Below are 6,000 nucleotides of genomic sequence, written 5' to 3'. Positions count from 1 at the left end.
TAGAAATGTGTTTTGAGAACTCATGCCAGACACTAGGACTCAGCAGCGAAGCTAAGTAGCCAGACATCCTCTCTGTCTGTAGAGAAAAAAATTGAGGCCTTGGGAAAATTACACAGTGAGACTCAAGACGCCGATAAAGAAGTCTTGCTCTTTGCTAGTCTAGGGCATACTGGGTAGGTAGAATGAGGGCTGTGGTATGGATGGTTGCCATGGAAACCTTTCCCAGGTGTAAAACAGCTGGTGTGCATGTCCTCCTATCCTAACTTGGGAAGGCAAGGACACTTGAGGCACCTCCTGAGGAGACTGGATAGGCAGCTAGTGTGCCAGAGGTACTTCCAAGAATTAAGATGCCTAATTAGCTGTCCTTCCTGAGATGGCACAGCATCTTGAAGCTGTAGTGAGTGTAGCTGTGAGCACAGCCTTGGAGCTGTGTGAGCACAGAACCCAACTTTTTGACACCTAAGTGAGAGAAAGAAGGGCCCTGGTTGATAGTTGACCCAGAAGAACTCAGTGTGAAGAACGTTCCTAATACATGTGAACGTTTTTGTTTTGTGTATTATCTAGTTTATAACCTTTTTTTATTGCCCCCAAAGCTGCATCATAAGTTTTCTAAAGCTCAAATCAATAGATAGACATACATAAATTAAAATGTTGACTGTAGCATGGAAAAGTTAACTAAGTAAAGACTGGAAATAGTATGTGTTGGTGGGTCAGTGGCTACTTAAGCTTTGTTTCCCCATATAACGGAGGAAGTCTCAGCCACTATCACAGGTGGATTGGTGCTTTTCACAGGGCCACCATGGTAGCTGCACATAGTTGAGCAACACAGGCCCACCAAGACATCTTAATGTGAGAGGCAGTGGGAGGAAGGTGTAACCAGGAAAGGATGATGTAATTTGAGTAACACCAGGGGAGGCCCGGGTCATCAGACCTGAGAGTGCCCCCTGGAAGCATCCAGACTACAAATAGACTAGAAATCCACCAAAATATCTGAATTATCATAGATTCAAATATCAAAGAGCATACAGTCAACATAGATAACAGATAGATCACATACAAATAAACACCTTTTTTGATAAACAAATACATACCTTTAAACATCTGAAGGATGATTCGATTTGGAGGCACCATGTGGATGGTTTTGATTTGAATCTTTTCTGTATTTTCCAACATCTGACCTACTCTGTAATCAGAGGAAAAGGAACAAACAACACACTCTGGAGAAAGTCATTTTTTAAGCTTTATTATTATTTTTTTTGGTGGTACTGGAAATTGGCCTCAGGGCTTCAGACTTTAGGCCATTGCTCCATACTTGTGCCATGCCCCCAGCCTGTGTGTGTGTGTGTATATATATATATATATATATATATATATATATATATATATATATATACTTAATTTTTTTGCCAGTCCTGGGCATGAGCTCAGGGCCTAGGCACTGTCCTTGGGCTTTCTCAAGGCTAGAGCTCTACCACTTGAGCCTCAGCACTACTTCTGGCTTTTTTTCTACATATGTGGTACCGAGGAATCAAACCCAGGTCTTTGTGCATGCTAGGCAAGCACTCTACCACTAAGCCAAACTCCCAGCCCCCAGCCTATATATTCTTGAGTTTAAAAGAAGCAAATGACTCAACATGGTGGTGCATGCCTGTGGTACACAGTGAGACCTAGCACGAATGAATAGTAAATTAAAAAAAGGAAAAGTCAAAATGGTAATCAAGCTCTTTTGAAGAGTGTTGATTTTGGCAGAGAACAGGAACTAATGAAAGTCCCTGAGGGTTGGTTCTTTTCCTTATTATTATATGCTTTGCAGCTCTCAAATATTCATGGGTGAGGAAAGGCCTGCCTTATTGCTGGGAGCCGAGTAACGCCATGTCTAGCTTTGAGCTATATTGTTGGTATTGCGAATCACTTTCTGCTGAGAGGCAAGGGGCAAGAGACAGGCAAGGCGCAGGAGGCAGGGTGCAAGACTTGATTACCATTGGTTACAAATGTGTTATTGCTTTATCACTCTCTGCTGAAACCTATAGTGAGGGTATATTAGCTGGAGGGACTTCCTCAGGAGGGGATTCTGGGGGGAGGGGTTAGAGATTCCTGTCTTGATGAGCCTCTCTGACACGTCCATTTATGCTCCAGAGAAGGAGGGATGGGTGCAGGCAGTCAGTGAGCCCTCTCCTCGCTTGGCTCATCCTGGTGGGGGATCATCCCGGTGGGGGCGAGGTCTCCCTATCCCTCCTGCTGATCGAGAGGCACCGGGAACGAAAGACCCCAACACCTGATATCTTAAAGTAGAGCCAAACTCAAACATTCCTGACCCTCTGGTAGTGTCAACATCTAGAAAATTCTCTGGAACATGATAACACTTAGCTTTCTTCCAAATCAACTTTACATCCCAACAAATTTTTGGAGAGTCAAGTTGTTCTCATAGCCAGCACTGTTAACTTTCTCTGGAGACAAGTGTGCGACTGTGAGGGTGGGTGTCACATAACCAGCTATGTGGAGTGCTGGTCCCCTGACTTCTCTCTCATTTCCCTCCCTTTCCTTGGGGACGGGACTTCCCCTCTGGGTAGGGTTAAAAGTTGGAAGGTGATGCCTAAGAAGATCACTGCTCTGGAGACTGAGGGCTTGGGTTCTCCACCTGGCCCAGCTGTGTGCTCTTTTTTCTTGTTGGCAAAGTGGAGACAAGAGTGCTGGGATTCCATAAGAATTGGAAGAGTTGGCACTTGAGAGTGACAGGCGAAGTTATACAATGTTATACTTGTACAGGATGGATTTTCCTTCCTATCCATAAACCACTCTGCATCTTTAATACTCCTGATAGTCCTGCTGTGAGCAACTCTTGCTTGTTGAGCCTCATGTAGCCATTTTCTCCTCAAGTGGTGCCAGCCAGGTGAGGACCAGGGTTAGATGAACTCCAGCCTTTCAGCTTCAACTCACATACTCTCTCCTTGCTCCCTACTGATAACCTTCTGAGAAATGTGCTTGCTCTGGGAGGTCTCCTTCCAAGGCCTTCATGGTTCTTCTCTTTGTGGGGTCCCCTCCTTCTACCTTTACCCTACCTGCTGTACTGCTTCTCACCGGTGGCCCCATCCTGTGGCACCTGCCTCCGGCCAATGTCTGAATTTCTGGGTGGAGTCTGCAATCCGACCTGCACAGGCTCTGTGGGGGACTGGTGCAGGCTTGGGGACCACTGGCTTAGAGCAATGAATCTTAGTTTTGCTGTTTGTATGGAAAGCTCTAACACTATATTTATCCCTCTATCCTCATCCATCTTATCTCCTATCTAGAAAAAAGAACCATTTGATAGCTTTGATTAAATTCTCACTGGACTTAGAATGCCATTGGAATTGAGGGATAAAACCCATGAAATGATTATGTAGATATTTAACTAGAGCAGAAAATGGATTACTTGGTTCTGCTCAAAATGAATCTGTAAAATAGGGAAAATTTTCCAGGGGAAGAAATTTAAAAGTAAGCTTTTTAAACAACAACAAAAGCCTTTTGTTGCAAATTTTGGCTACTGAATGACTGTTGTTCCACACATGGATGAAATAGATTGAAAGGGTAATCTGTAGCAGTTCATTAAAAATATAAAATGCAGCTATTTTGGATCCAGGAAGGGGTAGGATTTCTTGCCAGGTGCAAGTGACTTGTTGTAGGAAGGCCCACCTGGCCAATCCTGAGACAATGGATTGTCAGTCTATCTGATATCACTTCTGAACCTGCCTGGAACTGGGACAGTTTTTAATGTGCCTGTCTAGTCGCTCCCTGCCCCTAGCTCTTCCTGGTTAATCCAGGGCTATGTCTGTACTGGACAAGATGGCTGAAGGTGAACTAAGGTGTCATCCTTTCTTGGCATACCTAGGCCACACAATCTCTCTGCCATATTTCTCTTTCCTATCACTTTTAACTATGTTCGAGTCTTGCCCGAATTCTTCCTGTGCTGAACCTCAGGATCAAGACTGATTAGCGGGGTTAAACTTCCAGTGCAATCCAATTTAAAATCGATAGATTCTATTTTGCTTGGCTATTGTTATTTTGAAGCCTGTTACAGAAGAGAAATTATGCAAATTATGTTGCCAAGCTGTGACTGTTACCCAGGCACCAGGAATGTGTCACAACTTGTTCTTCTGGAAAGGCTTATTGAGGGCAGTTAGACTCCTAGCCTTTTGCAGGAATCCTTCCCTTAGATGCTTCCCTTTGAGATACTAAGTACTGTCAAGGTGCAGAGGTGGGGAAGGAAGGTGGGGTCTTATCCTCTGGAAGGGAAATCAGCGGGTTCCACCAGTAGGTTAGAAGCCTCCACTTACACAGGGATGACTCATTTCATTTGTGCAGTTTGTGGAAGAAAGGGCTAGCCTACAACCTGACTATGGTAGAATACACAACTGGAAATTTAAATGACATGAACATCGGGCTCTCAAGAATGATTTAGATTATCGCTATGTGCTGAAGGTAGTAGCAACTAGATGAGGTTCCTTCACTGCCAATTAGTATCATGTGACTCTTGGATAATAGGCAAAGTCTCAAGATATGGTGGCTTCAGCCTTCCCAACATTGTCTTTTTTTTCCCCAGTCCTGGGCGTGGGGTCAGGACATGAGCACTGTCCTTGGGTTTTCTAAAGGCTAGAGCTCTACCACTTGAGCCACAGCACCACTTCTGGCTTTTTTCTATGTATGTGGTACCGAGGAATCAAACCTGGGTCTTCATGCATGCTAGGCAAGCACTCTACCACTAGGCCAAATTCCCAGCCTCAGCCATTGTCTTTTTTTTTTTTTTTTTTGCCAGTCCTGGGCTTGAGCTCAGGGCCTGTGCACTGTTCTTGGACTTTCTCAAGGCTAGAACTCTACCACTTGAGCCTCAGCACCACTTCCAGCTTTTTTCTATGTATGTGGTACCGAGGAATTGTACCCGGGTCTTTGTGCATGCAAGGCAAGCACTCTACCACTAGGCCAAACTCCTGGCCCAGCCATTGTCTTTTGAGACAATCTTGAACACTGGTGAGGAGGGGAGTGGTTAGTCTTTTTTATATGTGTGAAAATGTATCAAATAATCTTGCCAGAGGCAGCATTATGGAGAGCCTGAAGAGTTTTGCTGCCTTTTTTTTTATGGAATGCAAAATTTGATCTCACATAAGCCAGATTCAGGAAATAGGTCACTGATGTGAGCTGGTTATTTTCCTTCCAGCTCTCCTTGGTGCTTGCTTTGGATTGCTTTTCTGCAAAGGTCAAATACAGCTCCCTGGCTGGTAGATAGTGGAGAAAATGACAACCACTTTGGCCTCAAGCCCCTGTCAGGCTTTGTGGAGATTCCTGGGACCTCACAGCTAACATCTGCCTTTGACCTTGGCTGTTGAATTCCTATCAAAGGAGTAGGAGAAATCCCCTCCTTAAGTACTGATTTTCAGACAGACAGACATAACACACACACGCTCACTCCACAGTTCACAGCCACTTGATTTGACACCTGCAGTTTATAATGCAAGAGACCTATGGGATATTAAGCCACTTAAGCCACTGTATTTCTGCACAAAATTTCTCAGCTAGAGGCCAAATTGAAGGGCATCTGTCATTCGTAATTTGCAGTTGTTTTTTTAAATATATTTCACTCAGAGATTTACAGCAGCTAATGCTAAGATTTCCTCCATACTTTGGTAAGGAAGTGAAAAATCTGATCATTTAGTTAAGCTTTTTTTTTTTTTGCCAATCCTGGGCTTGAGCTCAGGGCCGGAGCACCACTGCTAGCTTTTTTCTATGTATGTGGTACCCAGGAATAGAACCCGGTCTTCATGCATGCTGGGCAAGCACTCTACCACTAGGCCAAACTCCAGGTCCTAGTTAAGCATTCCTTGGTCATGGGCACATATCCTTCCTTAGAGACTGTAATATTATGACTGGTTTATAGATTTGATAGTAGTTGAACATTAGACAAATTCCAGTAGGATATGATTCTTTTTTCCTCAATATTTATATGTTTAAGGTTTAATATTCATAGAATGT

At 43.9% G+C, this 6,000-nt stretch overlaps 1 pseudogene; it reads right to left on the bottom strand.

The window, feature by feature from the left end:
* Positions 1 to 6,000, bottom strand: part of LOC150056230 (zinc finger protein 770-like) — a 50,019-nt pseudogene that overhangs the window by 43,020 nt on the left and 999 nt on the right.

Source organism: Megascapheus bottae, chromosome 12, assembly GCF_031878675.1.
Source record: "Megascapheus bottae isolate mThoBot1 chromosome 12, mThoBot2.hap1, whole genome shotgun sequence".
NCBI lineage: Eukaryota > Metazoa > Chordata > Mammalia > Rodentia > Geomyidae > Megascapheus > Megascapheus bottae.
The sequence above is the reverse complement of the archived record's forward strand: the minus strand, read 5'-3'. Positions and strand labels throughout refer to the sequence as shown.